Genomic DNA, 18,197 nt, shown 5'->3' on the forward strand with positions numbered 1-18,197 from the left:
AGAGAATATATGTGGTGTTAAGATATTTAGGTATATGTCATCCATAGACAAAGAAGAGACTTGTTGAAAGAAAATATTTCGATAGATGTAGAAAAAAAATCAAATATCTGAAGAGTCAAATTTTAGACAATTGTGAGTAGTAAAATTTAATGGTTTACTTTATTTTTATCTAAATATGAATCATGAAGATGAAAACTATTATCCTTTTTAAAATGATGTAAATCTAGATTCTGGAATCCACTTTGTTGTGATAAAGTAGAAGGATAAAAATTTATGTCAATGAAACAAAATTTTCATCCGAAAAAAGGAAAATTTCTAACATGAGTGTGCAAATATCATCCTAGTATAAGGAAAAACATTTCATCACGTAAAACTTTCATTGACGGAAAAATTTCCATCGGTGAAATTGTTTTTCCGTTGATGAATTTTGGGATTCGATTCTGGAATCCCAAAATTCATCAACAAAAAATTTTCGTCGACGGATTGAAATTTTTGTCGACGGGAAAAAATTTCCACCGACGAAAATTTTTCGTCGATGAAAGTATTATGTGACGAAGTTTTTTTAACAATATTTTTATTCCTTCATAAATTGAAATTCATCTTTTTTCATATGAAATTCTTGTTCTATTGACAAAACTTTACTTTTTTTCACATAAAAAAATCATTATGTTCACGCTTGTCAAATGCATATATGTTGGTTTTTATGCACTTCTGGTGATAGTTTCCATCTCTCATTACACCAATTCATAACTTGGTCTTACAGGAAGCCCATAAGATTTTGCCACACATCCAAACCTCCCCTTTTGGTGCTTTAAAAGAAGCCCATAAGATTTGGCCGCATAGCCAAATCTCCTTAGACCCTGGTGCTTTCTCAAATCTACCACTATGTTTGCTGTTAATTCTCGATTCTATTTCAGATATGTTTATTGATAATGTGTTTTGTCTAACATTAAAGATTATAAAGATGATAGTTTGTATATTGCTTGGATTTTTTACAGAAAAGACACAAATGTGAAGAAGGTTGAGAAAGTTGTAAGTGGATTTGGAGAAAAAAGGCTGATCTAGATTTGTGACCCACCATGCTGGTCCTTGTAGTTATTTTAGTTGTATGTCCACCATTTTCTTGCATGGGGAAATCTACATGGTATAGCCGGAACGCTTTTAAGAAAAGGATTAAGAGAATTTGGTTTGCAAGCTAAAAAAGAGTTCCTATGGACTTAAGCAAGTGCCATTGGAGATAAATGATGACGTGATGTCCATTGTGAAAGATAGTTGTTCACCTAATATTTGACGCTACTATATTTCATAAGAGATATGGATGCACAGTATCGCTTACTTGCATGCATGTGTAGAGCCAAGGCCAAACAAGGTATTTAAAGGGAAATTATCTCCGACATTTTTCAATTTGCCTCTTGTGTTGTTGTCTAGTGGTAGGCCTCCTAAGCAATCTGACTTGCTCAAGAATTCTACAATCAATAAAGACACGAAGCACTCACTTGCAAAGCCTTTCAAGTAGCAGCTCGGGAAGCATAGGTAGAAGGATCTAGTCATTTGTTTCATCCTTTCATCTGCGTCATTGTTTCTATGGTCAATTCCAATATGGCACTTTCATGGATAAAAAAGCCACATATGCAACATGCTTGTGTGCTTATTTCACTAACCGACACAATTGCAAGACAATTAGTTTGATTTTCCCTCAGGCATTTGTGCAACAATACAAACATCTGTAACTTCAACATCCTTGTGGGGATCCTAGATGGCCAAAAGGAAGAGGAGCTTCAGTGTTCATGAGTCAAGTGTCCAAGCTTGGCTATGGCCAAGGAGTAATCATTGCCCTATGTGTTTCATTGCGCACACAATTGTAACTTACAACATGCTTATTGTTTTTACAAGTCACAAACATGCTACATTTCATGAGCCTTAATGCACAACTTGAGTAGTTTCAATGTGGTACTTGTGATGGGACATGAGTTAGTTGTGATCTTGCACACCCTTATTGCTACACTTGCATGTCCATCAAGTTCATTGCCAAGGTTCCATTCCTTAAAGGGAAAATCTACCTTTGTGATGGCTCAGACTTGACTGTGACGATCCGCAGTGCACATGTGGACACTTTTCTTGGGTCCAAAACACCTTTCTTGACTTATACACTGAAAGTGTATGCATGTACTCTCTATGATCCTTGGTATTAAGCCAAGCGGGAGCTTCACAATCATTAGCTCTAGGCACTTGGTTGCATTCAAGCCAAATTCATGAAAATAGTTTGTACCAACCTAGTGTCTTCCTTGTTGTGATGGCCCATTTGCATGCTTCTCATTGAGTAGTTGTGCTATTTTGGTTTATTTCGTTGCTTCACTTGTGCACGAAGTAGACAGTCACACAATGTGTGAACAAGTGGACATACAACTGTACAACACTAGCAAGTACACCATGTACAAAAAGGCCCCCATCCAAGGCACTTTGACTTGCTTCTATGTTTGCTTGATATACATAATGGTTGCACAAATGATGTACAATTCCATTTTCGTGCACTTGGCTTGCATCAAGGTGCTTGGGAAAGAATTACTTGTGAAAGTGTTGGAAATGCATCTAAACACTATAGAACTCGAAAGTATGGCCCTCATACTTAAGAACATCTCAAACTCACGTGCATTGATCCATGATTACCTTTTTCATGCAAGTGTAGGTTTGCAATGTTCCTTCCAAGTCATTTGCTAAGACACTTTATGAGCACACGAGCTAGCTAGAGAGATAGCTTTGCTTCATAGGAAGAACTGAAGGTGTGCCTATGTTCTTTGGGATATAGAGCATGAGAGAGCTTTGTTATCTTTGGTGTAAACAATATCACACATGACTACAAAAGACATTGCTGTTTGTTACTTGCACATGTTCCCAGAGTCCAAGTGCTCAATGTAGGCTATTGTCAAGAGAACATACAAAAAGAGAAAAGATTTGGCAATCGAGATGGCATTCTTTGACGGCACACCCTTTGGAACCTAAGTGCCTTGCGTACCTCCATTGCAAGCCCATTGCACACAATAGCAATCAAACCATCAACGATTGGCTCGCTCTACTAAAGAAGTGGCACAATCCAAATTAGTGCCTTTCTAAGGTACTTGAAGAGCATTCAAGATATGACTTCATCTCCTTGTGTTTGTTGTGGAGTCTTGGAGTTCAAGAGCAAGATGCGATGCACCACTATTGCAACAAGTGGCTTCATGGTTCAGCATGAACTCATACCAATGACATCTGGTCTTGTATGCACATTATGCCACACTCAAATTAGGAAAAGCAAAGTCCAAAATATGCTTCTAAAAACATTCCATTGCATCCAAAAACAAAGAACGTGTGCATGCTCAACAACTTGGAGGCAAGATTGATTGCAATTAGCATACCCTTACATTTTTGAGTCAACATACGAAGGATAATATGGTCTCCATGGTGCAATCGTCAATGTCTTTGCTGACATGGACATAGAACAAAATGTTATGCCTTACTTCTTGAGCGACAGTTCAACAGTCATGCTTGCACTGAAGCAAAAGATAGATTTTGTTCATAACTTCATGAGCGATCTTGTCCGGCCCACACTCACACTTAAGGCACTTGAAGAGCTCTTAGATAGACCTCTATACAAAGATATAACATCACACTAAACCACTTGTGGGCTGAACACATTAAGGCAACAATAAACAAAACTAGAATGAAGCAAATGGAACAACATTGTTCCCACTAGGAACAAGGAGATGACATTCCAATAGACACTCTAGTTCATGGCATTTACACAACACAACAAGGGGTGGAATTCAAGGACAAGACAATCGACACTGCACCATTTGAGGGATTTGCACCATTGAGCATTTTCAAAGATATGTATTGCAAGGAGCTTGCCTTCCCAATGCTTTTCTATGGTCACCCTAGGGGATTAAACTTGCTTGGTCACACTTCCTACCAAGATATTAGATGTTGGGAGGTCACCAACAAAGATGGTTTTCAAGGTCCATAGAGAATTTATTCTTCAAGACAATGAAAGTGATGGTCTCACATGTGTTGTCCTCTTCATGGGTCCACATGCATAAGGGCCAGTTGTGTGGAAAAAGAATTAACGTGAAGGAAGATGCAAAAGACACCAACATTGAGTGACTCTGAGGTGACTCCTACAATCCCATATTGGCTTTTGCAACTTTGTATGCATATGTAGTTTAGCTAACTACAAGCATAAGCTCAAGAAAAACCTTTCACAATGCTAAGACAATTAGCCCCCACCAACCTTTTCTTGACTTTTTTAGCTACAAAGAAAAATTAGGAGCCATTGCTTCGTTGTCTTTGTAAGATCAAACCTACATCCAAAGCAAGTGCGTCATCATCATTCTATGACAATTTGTGTGAGCTTGTGCATTATGATCTAGTAACAACTGCAAGGTGCTATGTGCACCAATTCCAAGCAATGAAATGTCTCCTAAAACAAGATGCCACAGTTTTGGGCAATGTACTTGATTTCTTCTTTGTGTGATTGAATTCCAAAATAGATGGAGTCAATAAGATTATGGCCTGCTGTGGATTGAAAATGCTCCTATTTATGACGAGTGCCTTACTTCAGAATTGAGGCCTTCGTGGGGACAAGCACATATGCACAGACATTTTTGACAAAATTTCCAACTCCACTTGAAGAGCCAGTGTGTTTAAACACAACAAGATGAATTACAAAAGAATCAACTCTTTCATATAAGAAAACTATATTGAAATCCTTGACTTTGACAACTTCTTGGATGCCATCTCACTATCAGAAGAAGAGTACATTGTAGCATTGCATTGCAACATTATGCAACCAACACTTTATTTTAACATCACTATGTCTAGTCTATGGAATGCAAATACTAATGTGCAATTTGTTATGAAACCCCACACAGTTGCATCCTATTGCACTTCATACATGAAAAAGGTCGGTCATGTCTCACAATGAAAGCCATCAAGCAAGCTTTGCAACAATGTTTGCAATTGAATGCATCAAAAAATGAGTGTATTCATGAGATTGGCAGTGCCATGTTGAACACACAACACATTAGCTCACAATGACCAAGTTACTTGTCATTGTCCCTGCCATTAACAAGTACCATGCAAGAATTATGCTACAAAAACACAAGCCCCCCCCTCGGAGAAACATACCATGCTACTCAAATGATGCTTACAACTTGAGAAGGTGGACCCATAAAGCATTGATGTTTTCTTCCTTGACATAATTGGAAAGTACAAGAACATGTCAAATGAGTTGAATAATTTGTGTTTAGATGAGTACGCTAGTATGTACACTGTGAGTGGCCTGTAAGACCCAAAAACAAAAACGACCAAAGATTGTGCACTTTAATAATTACAGTTAAGGAAAAGACCCTAGAAATCACTACAGAGAGCTATGCTTCCTATATCTACCATTTATCGATGATGAGGAGACCAGCACAAATGACACTTTTCCTACATGGCATGACTTGATTTACACCAATAGGAATAAATTTAATAGAGACGCTTTACCTCAAGACCATGTCAATAGCATAGCACCACTGTCATTGACCATGGACATGCTTGACAACCAACCAGATCTCAATAACAATTTTGACTTGCGCACTGAACTGGAAAGCCTTGGTAGCAAAACAAATCATCACCATAAGGGAAGTGACTTTACATATGTATTCATGCCTAATAACTAGTACCACCATGAATTGCGCAAATTGAACATTATGCAATAGCTTTTTCTCGAAGATGTTCTTCTCAAGAAATGCTTGGATGCAAGAATGCTGTTTTGTATGTTCCTGTCAAGGAACCCTAGTATAGGCAAAACATTGCATGGCATAAAGCAGCAATATTCATGCAGTTATACCCCACAGCCAATGGACTTGCAGAAAGGAAAAATAGGCATATTGGAGAGGTATATCATGCCATGCTCAACAAAAAAGACATGCCAGATTATTATTGGGCTGAAGCACTTGCTACAGTAGTCTACATAATGAACAAGACTCCCATTGCAGCAATACATGGCATGATGCATGAGGAGAGGTATACTGGTAGGAAACCAGATATTTCTCATTTGAAAGTTTTTGGTTGCATTGCCTATGTTAATGTGCCAGATGAGTTGAGATCCAAGTTGGATCCAAAAGCTAAGAAGTGCATCTTTATTGGTTATTCTCTACAGCAGAAAGGGTACAGCAGAAAGGGTATAGATGTTATAACCCTTCTACTCATAAGTTTACAGTGAGCAGAGATGTTGTTTTTGATGAGATGAGCAGTTGGTATAAACCAGTAAATGTGATTGATGATGTAGATGCACAAAATGGTAATGCTGCACAGAATTCACAGCAGCAATCACAAAATATTAGTGGACCTATAGTGTCCTCTAGCAGTGGTTCACATACTTCGCCATGGACAAGTAGATTGAGATCAGGAGAATCTCGTCAAAGCAATGCAGATAGTGGTATGCAAATATCATGGAAGGGATAAGAAAAAGTAGATCAGCCCATGGTTGATGTGAATGCAGGTCACTCTTATGTGGATGGTGAATCCAGTGGCTCAGAACAGAGCCTTGATCATGAGTTGGGTATTCCTTAGTGAGCCTATTTTGCGTAGGTCTACCAGAGTTAAGTATCCTATGGATAGGCTGAAATATGATGGATTTATAGCCATTCACTATGCCTATATAGTCAAAGTGATACAAGAACTAGAAACCACTTCTTTTGAGCAAGCCATGGGAAAAGAAAAATGGAAGAAAGCCATGGATGAAGAAATAGATGCCTTGAAAGCAAATGCTACATGGGAATTGGCGCCTTTACCTAAAGACAAGAATGCAATTGGATGCAAGTGGGTTTATAATGTGAAGCATAATGCAGATGGTTCTGTGAGCAGATACAAGGCAAGATTACTTATCAAGGGGTATGCACAGACATATGGCATTGATTATGAAAAAACATTCAGTCCAGTTGCAAGGATGGCAACTGTAAGAGTAGTCATTGCTATGGCTGCATCAAAGGGATTAAAGAATGCCTTCTTGCATGGTGATTTGCACGAAGAGGTCTATATGGGGCAGCCACCAGGTTATGTGCATGCTGTTCATCTTGAGTTTGTTTGCAGGTTGAAGAAAGCCTTGTATGGCTTGAAGCAAGCACCTAGAGCATGGTTTCACAAGATAGGACAGTATCTTGTCACTATTGGCTTTTAGATTTCCAAGGCAGATGTCTCACTTTATGTGAGAAAAATAGAGAAAGGCATTATGCTGCTTGTCATTTATGTTGATGATTTGATCATCACAGGTGATAGTGATGAAGGTATCCTTCATGTGAAAATGCTATTGAAGCAGAAGTTTGAGATGAAGGATTTGGGAAAGCTGCATTATTTCTAGGGAAACCAGTTTATGCAGGCTCCAAGGAAACTGCATTTGGATGCGGCTAGATGCATACTGAGGTATGTGAAGTCCACATTGCAGTATGGACTATTTTATGAGACTAGGGTTTAGATACAGTTGCATGGATACACTGATGTTGATTGGGCTGGTAGTATTTTTGATAGATGATCTACCAGGGGATATGTGTTTTCTTTTGGGAGTGCCGCAGTCACTTGGAGCAGCAAGAAATAGCCTACAGTTGCCTTATCTGCACAGAGGCTGAATACAGGGGTGCAGCAATGGCTGCATGTGAGGCAGCTTGGTTGCATAAGCTACTTTATGATATGCATCAGTCTACAGATGGGCCAGTTGTCATTTATTGTGACAACATGAGTAGTATAGACTTGGCAAATAACCCAGTCTATTATGCTAGAACAAAGCACATTGAGGTGCATTATCACTATGTGCAGGAGAAGGTTCTAGTAGGTTTTATTGATCTAGTTTATGTCAGCATAGAGGATCAGGTAGCTAACATATTCATGAAGGCATTGGGCACAGAGAAGCTGCAGAACTTCAGAGACCTACTTGGTGTGCAGGAATTGGGATTGAGCTCAAGGGGTAGTGTTGAGATATCGAGCTCCACTCGTGATATGCTAGGGTGACTATTGTGCATTTATGTCCCCGTCTTGTTAGCTGCAGATGCAGTTGGTACACTCCCCATGAATAATAGCTGGATGACAGCGATCTTTATGTACTCTAGTTAGTGGCTCAGTTAGTATGCCACCTAGGTTAGCTGAGTTTGGTTTGAGACCCACATATAGGGTTCACCTATTCCTTTTGTACTAAGAGAGAGTTCTTTTGGCTTTCACAACTAAGAAGAGGAAAACTGTTTTCAGCCTCCACCTTTGTGTGTATTCCCCCATTGTGTATGGCAGAAAGCTACTCTCTCTCTCTCTCTCTCTCTCTCTCTCTCTCTCTCACTCACTCACTCACTCACAAATCTCTCCCCTCTACTGTCTCCCCCTAATACCCCTCCATCTCTCTCTCTCTCTCTCTCCCTTCCCCCCTCCCCCTCTACTATCACCACAAGACACCCTCTCTCAAAACGGATGCTCACATACAATCATTAGAATACACAATTGAACTAAAAATGAAAAAAAGTTAATGTAAAAGAGAAATAAAATTTGAAGGAAAGCAAGTTTGACTGGCAGGATCCAAGTTCATGTCTCGAGCAATGTACACGTGCTGAACCTTCAGCTTAAGTCCTTTTTCTGTATTACAAAACCCAACAATGTGACCCTTCCAATGCTTCTCTTTCTTTGTTCTATCCTTTCTAGAAACCTTGAATGGACCTATTGTAGATGGTTGCGTTGTGACCCATGACATTAATCTAAACCCTTGAGGGATCCAAATATCACTGTTGTCCTTCAAAATGCCACCCACACAAGATTAAATTGATAGCTTTGACCTAGGGGAAGGGGAGTGCTTCACCATTGTAGAAAGAATGGGAGCAAGAAAAGATAAAGAGGTTGGGAGGAGGATGAGGTTGAGAGGAGGAGGCCGAGAGGAGGTTGAGAGGAGGAAGAGGTTGGGAGGAGGCTGAGAGGAGGTAGAGAGGAGGAAGAGGCTCAGAGAAAGGTGGTAAGCCAATGGGGATAGTTTGGGGAGACTCTTGGGAGGAGTTTGGGGTGCTAGGGACACTTTTGGAAAATTTCAATTTTTTGGAGGGAAAAAAAGTCGCAGATTTGGGGGCCTACCAAGAGAGCCTAAGAGGGTATGGGGACCATCCAAAAGTGAAAAGGGGGAGTAAATGCCTCAAGAGGTGGTGGGGGAAAGAGAGAGGCAAGTGGAAGCCTAGTGGGGACCAAGGAGGACTCTCCACCAATGAGAGCCCAATATGGAATCCTCCATTCTTTTAATGCCCAAGCCTTCCCATTGGATGCTTTGCTAATCACAAATCTTAAGGGACTAATCCAAGAGGCCCTTTTTGAGTCCAAAATTCCCCTAATGTAATTACAAATTGTTACAATACCAAAGAAACTGATTCTCAATTGTTGTTTATAAATGATAAAAAATGTAGTTACAATGTTGATTATGGCTGAAACTTTAGAGCCAAAGCTATTGTAGAGCTTTTCTGATTCCAACAATATGAGCCTAGAAAGGTTCAACTACTAGAGCGAAGGCGAGATCAAAACATGGATGAGAAGGTGGTGGACGAGGAAAAGGCACAAGAGAAGCTCCTTGGTTAACCTTCTTCATAGGATCATCCTAGGCATTGGATGCCAACTCTTCATAGCATCCACCATTGCCTAAATGACAGTGATTGTCTGAGAATCATCAGTTTGTTTGACATTATAATGTATAATTTTTACCCATTGCCTCACAATTATATACTATGTAAATAATCATTTCGAGCCTATAATCATGAATTTTGAATTATCTCAATAATTCCATTTAAGATATCTCTACACAAAATTCTCCTTTCCCTTCGCTACAATACCTGTCAACTAATCAATGATTCATTCAAGAATAAATAAAAAACATTGAGTCATATTCAACTCTTTGTATACCTTTTTGTTATTCAGAATGAATGAGAATCTTTTTGCAACACTACCCTCTGTCTCCACCTAATTAAGCCAGTGTGCAATATTGTTTGAGTGATATAATTCCCAATAAATTATCATTCTCGTTCATAATGATATCCAGTGCTTCATTCCTAGGACAAAAAGAGTTCAAATCTTGATCCATTGGAATCAATTGGTTCCCAATCATTCTATTGCATTTATAGTAAAAGGTTCATATGAAATTTTGAGTGGCAATCATATACTTAAGTTTAATGGAGTTGTGCACAACCTCACAGTATACTTGGTTGGATGTTATCATGTCCCAACCATAATCCAAGAAGTCAGGAACTCTTTTAGCACTGTTTGCATTATAAGTGACCATCGTCTTGCAAACCTTAATAGAAAATTTATTGAATAGATCTACAAAGATTGTTATTTTGTTGATTCTACTAGCAATCCCTGGCCGTAAGGATCGTTGTACTTATGGAAACAACATGGATCTATATGACTTTGTTACAGCACCATGAGGAATTGGCCAATCAATGGTATTCCATGCTGGGAGAGCTACTTTCTTCAACACACCATGTGTGTTGGCTTTATCCAATAGTTGGTAAAGATGATAATAGAAAAAGACTTCTGATGACCGAGTTGACTGTGCTTCCAATCTACCTTGATATTGCAACTCTCCTATGGACCCATGTAACACATCCATGAATCCTAAAATGCATTTAGTAGGCTGCCACTGCTCATAAGATGAGGGATATATAACTGAAAATTAAAAAAAAACATTGAGGTTCAAAAAATTCTCTGATTATGATATATAAATCTCAATGAAGTCACTTACAATTTGGTATGTGTTGTGGAAGATAAGTTGGATAATTCTCTCGTAACACAAGCTCTCTATGCATGTATACATGTTGAACTAATATTTCCTTTATTGATTTCATCCCCTCCTTGGTTCTAAAATATTTCACCCTACCCTTCCAAGATGCCAAAAAGAGATTACTTGAACTTGGCTTCTTCCTTCTATTTGGTTGCACAAACAATAAACTTCCTTTTGATACACTCAATCTTTGCCAGGTTCCATCCACAAAAACCTTGTTGGAAACATCGATGGAAGATATAGAGGAAAGAGGTCGACGAGTGAGGGAGCTCATGTCTATAGCTCCAAAAACTGAAAGAATATTATCCAATTTAACACTTTCATATCTGACATCTCAAAAAGAGAGATTGAAAAAGCAAAGAGCTCACTATTGTACCTTGCTCCTTGATATTTTAATAAAGAAAGCTTCTCAAAGAGCGAGGTCCTATCAATGGTTTGCTGTACCCACGAAAAACTTGCAAAAGTTATATTTTAGTCTGCAACATCTTGATAAACACACCGTTTTGCACAAGCATAGATTAGATTCAAAGAGAGAGATTGAAAAAGATTGAGAGCTATTTTTCATTCCCCAAAATGAGCTCCCTTTTTTCCTAATGGCTATGTTTCATGTGAAGCATGCAAGCTAAAGATTATAAGATATAGCAATTTATTCAAAAATGTCAAAATTTTGTTTTGTACATACATGATGCAACCAAGTAATCATTCAAAAGTACACTACATGAGCTTCTCCTCAACCCAAGGACACACCTAAATGAGAACATTAGGTATGGGTTAATAGGTCTCCAATGTTGTGCCAAAGTGATGCACACTGATTTGAGGGCATGCTCCATAACTTTTTTTGATTTGTTAAAAATCGAAATGGATTAAAAATTTGGAATCCAAACTAGTGGGACTACATGGTGGTTTTAAAACATTAATAGTTGTTTCAACCTATCAAATCGCTTTCATTTGTACAGGTGGCTTTCCGAGCCTTATTGGCCTTTTCTGGGCCTCTGAGGGCCTGCTTTGGATGTTTCAAAAGTCTTTCTGGGGGTTTTGGGACTCAGTAGAGATCTCACAAATACCAAATTCTGCACCATACATCAGATATAATAAAGTATCTCAAGTGTCCTCATTGAATACAAACTTGACTGCATTTCCTTTTTTTTTTCTTTTTTGATTTTTTCAATGTTACGTTGGCCTTCCTTTGATTGGTGGAGAGCTATTTTTCTTTTGGGCTAAAAGGCCCCAAAATGAGCTCCCTTTTTTCCTAATTCTATTTGTGTTTTGAAGCATTTTAGGCCACAATGCACTTGTTTAGGATATCCAATTCTATTGACGTGTACCATTGGAGGGGGAAAACTCGGCAGCAAAAATTTTTGCCACTCCCACGAATTTTGAATTTTCACACCTCCCGCCCATCAAATCTTGGAATATTCATTACAACCTGCACTCATCACCCTTCAAATGTGCAAGCTCCTTGACGTGACCTTGCGTAAACTTTGGTTTAGCATTGTCTTCTTTCGGGTAAGTTGTCTTCTATTCTTTGCTTGCCTCACGAGGTAGCTTCTTTGGGTCTATTCTCATGGCCATGGCATCAATGTCAACATGCAGCTCACCATGGCTTGCAAGAGAGATAGGAAAAGGTTATGAGATAGGAAAGTTAAAAAATCTGGTCAAGGCACAAGGAATAGATTACGGGTCAAGAGGAAAGCAATGGCATGGTATCGAAACAACAACGGAAGACATTATTGCAACATTTTCAAAGGGAGAAACAATGAGAAATAGAAGGCTCCTTGTAGAGTAGTAATAGGAAGCAGTTGCAGATGCATGCATTCCATCATTGCCATCGAAGCGAAGAACACTAGCAATGCATTTGAGGTAGCAACATTAGGCCATTTAGGTGAATACATGTCTTGAGTCTTCACAAGCCTGCACCCTAAAGTTTGTAGAGTAACAACACTACCAACACCTTGGGAGATGCACGCCCAAGAGGTGATGCTCTCTAACCTGAGAAATGGTCTACAAAAAGTAAAAGGATGCACAACTTAGATCAACTAGCTGCAACTTAGATCAAGTAGCTGCAAAGAGGTCGACTTTAGCTATGTTGGTGTCCCCTGAAACAAAGGAGAAATGGCTTGGGTGGACAATCATGTCGAAGATGTTGTCAATCAGAAAGACAAATGTGGCTCCAATGGTTGAATGTAGAGTAGAAGCAATGCACGATAATCTTGATCCTAGAAGTCTATGGGCTTCAAGAGAATGCAAGAAAAGGAGAGACAACCTAAGTGTGGAAGTCATTGCTAGAGTGATGATGTTCTAGCACAAAAATATGAGAGTTTCTCCAAATTGAAAGGACATCTATAAAAAGCATACACGACGTAAGGTGTTTAATGAGAACATCATAAACATGATTGATACAATGTAGGTCAATGGTGCCTAAATCAGCTTGGTGGTTATTTGTGATTGAGCTTTGGGATAGTTTACTTGTTTCATTTGTTAAACCAGGCTTAAACTTAATGTGATTGTCCTAAACCAGCCCCGTGGTTGGAACATCATGCAACCATGGTTGGTTTAGCTCAAACACAAGTTATGTGATTGTCTTAAACCAGTGTGGTTGAATAAACATTAGTTGTTGACTAGCCCAGTGGCATGGTTGAGCAGAAATTAACAGCAACATATTTTGCAGCAGAAAAAAATATATTGTTATTCTACTAAACCGGCCCATATACCACTTAATTTCTAGACCGGGATGGCTTGGACTTAATGTGATTTTCCTAAACCAGCTCGGTGCTGATTTAAGACAAACATCACTTACTGATTGAAATTGTGAATTTTTGAAATGAAAAATAATATATTGTTATTTTGTAATTGTGAAATTCAGAAATGGAAAGCAATATACTTGTTATTGTCTGATATGTGAAGTTGAGACCGTCAAGCTAATCCAGCCTGGTGGTTGAAATTTTGATAGTGTCCTAAACCATCCTGGTTAAAATTTTGACTGTCCTAAATTAGCCCGATAGTTGAAATTGTGACTGTACTAACTGTGTCCTCAACCAGCCTGGTGGTTGAAATTGTGACCATATCCTAAACCAGCCCGGTGATTGAAATTGTGACTATTTTAAACCAGTCTAGTAGTTGAAATTGTGACTATTATAAACTAACACGGTGGTTGAAATTGTCTTGTTTCTAGTAGCTTGATTAGTTCAATTATTAGATTATTAGTTCAATTTAGATTCATTATTTGTGAGTGTATTAAACCAGCCCGAGGGTTGAAATTGTTTTGTTTTCCTTTAGGTTGATCACTTTAATTAGACCGTGTTTTTGTGTGTACTGTGTTTTGTAGTGTTCTAGTAGTGCAAAAAGGGGGCTTACTATACTATTGTTCCATTTAAAAGGGGGCTCATTGTACTATTATTCCATTTAAAAGGGGGCTCATTGTACTTTTTTTTCCCGCATGTTGGGTCAATAGATGGAGTTGTATCTCAAGTTTATGGATAAGAATCCTGACATTTCAGTTGGGCAAAGGAGCTTTGAGTATTGTAAACCATGGTACATCACGAAACTCAAAGACAACAATGTTTATTATTGCAAAACACACATAAACTTTGACCTGGCTCGGCAAGCTATGAACGACTTAAGATCCGATCATGTTGGAGCATTGCTCCATGGAGATGGATGCCCATGTCTCACCGATGAATGTGCAGTCTGTAGGCCACATGGATCCTCATCATGTGTTGCAAGGAAGAGTAGATTTTATAGCCTAAGTTCTCTATGGGAGCTAGTGAATTTTGTCCAAAGGGGAACTATGAGTGTTACTGCATTGAATGCATTTGTGGCACATGCAAGCATTGCAGTCTGAAGCTGAAGAAGAAGAGATTCCCTGTCTGTCTAAATGAAATGAGGAAAGACAACCACGTTGCTCTAAAATGGAGGAGATTTGAAAATGTCAATGTTGAAGGATCCGATAAAAGAGATGGCTACTATCGTATAAGAGAACTCAGCCAAGGGAGCTTATAGGTCACATCATTCAATCCATCCAAAATTATGTGCTTACAATTTCATGGCCTGCTAGTAGGATAAACAGTTCAAGATGTGCCTTGTTCATTTCAAGAACAAGATGATACAAAGTTCTCACTGGTACAACAACCAGATAACAAATATTGTGCATATTGTGTATAGTCATTTGCTTGATTCTTCTACAATTGATGCCAATCTACTTGCTTGACTCATAGAATTCTAGGTTAGTGCAATGCACATACCATTTCTACATTTATAAATGATAGGGAACATGACACCTCATTTGTGCAGCATGCTTTTCTACTGCATTAGGAATGGCTGGAAAAAAAAATCCCCACGCAAAAAATATAAAACAATATTGCATGTGGTCAAATTGTGCTCCCTCATCAGCCTGTGGATTGTACTTTGTCTCAAGATTCTGGTCTAGACATGATGTGGAATTTCTTTGGGTCTAGCCATCGCAAGGGTGAAAATGATGGATGTGGTGTTATTAAGCAAGCTCTATTTAAACATCAATTAATATGCTCTCAAGAAAAGCTCAATGATGCCCATGATATTGTAACATGGCTTACAACCAACCTCTCCACAGGCATGCATTTAACATATAATAAAAGAATAGTGTAGTACATAGAGTGTTCCATGAAGTGAAAGTGGATGAAGTGCAAAGAAGAAGCCGTCACGATTGCGAGAAAATTAAAGGAGTTTGGGGTTTGCATAGCATATGGGGATTTTCAAACAACCACCTGGTTAAAACAAGAAAACTTTCTTGTTTCTCCAACCATCAGTGCATGCATCATATGGGATCATGACAATTGTGAGAACATTGCAACTATGAAGACATGGGAGTGAGTTTAAGTTTTCCCTCTACATTTAGATAGAGTGACAAAGAATGAGAGAAAAACCACGACTCGCCAGCCACGCTTGTTTTTAGTATATCCTAAACAATCACCGCACTGGTTTTATTAAATCCCATAACGAATCCACAAATCCCAAATGAATGAATTATATGCCATTCATCTTGTAATAATAGAAGAAAACTACCACGCCGGTGGAAGTTATTCTAGTGTGCAACCAATCACCATGCTAGCGACTACTTATCCTGCACTACCACCATGCTATCCCAAAATTCGTTGCAAAGTGTTGTACTAAAACAATCCCCTTTAGGTTGGTTATCTTTAACTATTAGATTTCAGCCACCGTGCTACTAAGACATTAGAGTAGTCCTATTTCATCACTTCATCCACCTCCTATATTATAAATATCTTTTTTTCAATTGGAAGTGTTCTACTCTTGGACATTGTTCACATTTAGTTGGCTAGGTTGATTTTTTATTTGCCTTGTAACTTTGAATGATGCCAGGTACAAGAAGGGATATGTATTAATAAACTTTATTATACAATTATAAACTTTTTTCTTCAAATGGACCACAAAGTCTTCTTATATTCTAATAAGATCAAATCTTTGGATTTAATTAAAAAAATGCATTAACATATAAATTTAAACTATGTGGCAATCAAGGATGAAAACCTTGATAGAAAAATGGTGGAGAAATAATTAAATGTCTATTAAAAGAAGTGGAAACTAATGAAAGTGAATTGAGAACAACGAGTAGAGAAGACAAGGGAGGACAATGAATCACCTAGATAAATGACTGAGGCACTCATGATGCGTGGCTATGCCAGATCAAAAAGGACATGCAATGCTAGGGGGGAAAGTACACAGGATCTAAATGCACAACTCGATCAAAAAGCAACCAGAGAGAGGAGGATAGGGTCTTGAAAGAAGTAGAACAACTGGTGATACATGAGGCATGAAATTTCAAAAGAACACGTGGGAGATGTGAAAATTTGGATAAAAGTGATGGGTATGGTTTTCCACCTCTGGCAACACATATCACCATATTGGATATCCCAATAACTTTTGGCAGGCCCCAAGCTAGCGTAACAAGGCCTAAAAGGTTTGGAAAATCCAATAGACCAGATGGCATGCTTTTGATATTGTGGATTATGAAATGTAGTCACCTTTGACATGCTTATGGGCCTCATTGCAAGGAAGTGCATGGAAAAAGAAGAAATAAAAAATTATAAATAGTACTAGATTTATTTAAGGAATATTTCTTGTCCATGAATTCAATATTTTATATTACATTTGCTCTAGGGAGAATCAAGCTATGAATAGGTGTTCCCACGATGAGTTCTAATGGTAAATTAGTAAAAGTTGGGGGGGGGGGGGAGTGGGTGTAGTGTAAGGTTTAGTGGGTTTAATTAATGTTTAGTGGGAGTAGTGTAATATTTAGCATTAAATTAGGAGGGTTGATTGGAAGGGTCAAGAATGCTCTACATGGTCGCCACCTATTGATCATTTGGTGGGAAAAGAATTGGAGGTGGAGCTAAGTGTAAAGATAGTGGGAGAGAGGGAAGGAGTCTCACTTGCGGCTTTCTCACATGCACAATGGGGGAATACACACAAAGGTGGAGGCTGAAAACAGTTTTCCTCTTCTTAGTTGTGAAAGCCAAAAGAACTCTAGTACAAAGAAATAGAAGAACCCTATATGTGGGTCTCAAACCAAACTCAACTAACTAAGGTGGCATACTAACTGAGCCACGAACTAGTGTAGATAAGGATAGCTGTCATCTAGCTATTATTCGTGGGCGGTGTACCAACCGCATCTCCAGCTAACAAGTCGGTGACATAAATGCACAACAGTCACCCTGGCATATCGCGAGTGGAGCTCGATACCTCAACACTCCCCCTCGAGCTCAATCCCAATTCCTGCACACCAAGCAGGTCTCTGAACTTGCGCAGTTTCTCTGCGCCCAATGCTTTCATGAATATGTCAGCTACCTGATCCTCTGTGCTGACATAAACTAGATCAATAAGACCTAGTAAAACCTTCTCCAGCACATAGTGATAATGCACCTCAATGTGCTTTGTTCTAGTATGAAAGACTCGGTTCTTTGCCAAGTGTATACTGCTCATGTTGTCACAATAAATGACAACTGGCCCATCCGTAGACTGATGCATATCATAGAGTAGCTTATGCAACCAAGCTACCTCACATGCAGCCATTGCTGCACCTCTGTACTCAGCCTCTGTGCTCGACAAGGCAACTGTAGGCTGTTTCTTGCTGCTCCAAGTGACTACAGCACTCCCAAAATCTGGTAGATCGTCTATCAGATATACTACTAGCCCAATCAGCATCAGTGTATCCATGCAACTGTATCTGGACCCCAGCCTCATACAATAGTCCATACTGCAATGTGGACTTCACATACCTGAGTATGCGTCTAGCCGCATCCAAATGCGGTTTCCTTGGAGCCTGCATAAACTGACTTACCAACCCAACAGCATTGCTCAAATCTGGCCTGGTAATAGTCATGTAAATCAA

At 38.9% G+C, this 18,197-nt stretch overlaps 1 pseudogene; it reads right to left on the minus strand.

Moving 5' to 3' along the window:
* Window positions 1-9,785: 9,785 nt before the first annotated feature.
* Window positions 9,786-18,197, minus strand: part of LOC147888818 (uncharacterized) — a 46,814-nt pseudogene continuing 38,402 nt past the window's right edge.

This window comes from Dipteris shenzhenensis, chromosome 21, assembly GCF_047967505.1.
Source record: "Dipteris shenzhenensis isolate YYH24624 ecotype China chromosome 21, Dip_SZ_1.0, whole genome shotgun sequence".
Taxonomy (NCBI): Eukaryota; Viridiplantae; Streptophyta; class Polypodiopsida; order Gleicheniales; family Dipteridaceae; genus Dipteris; species Dipteris shenzhenensis.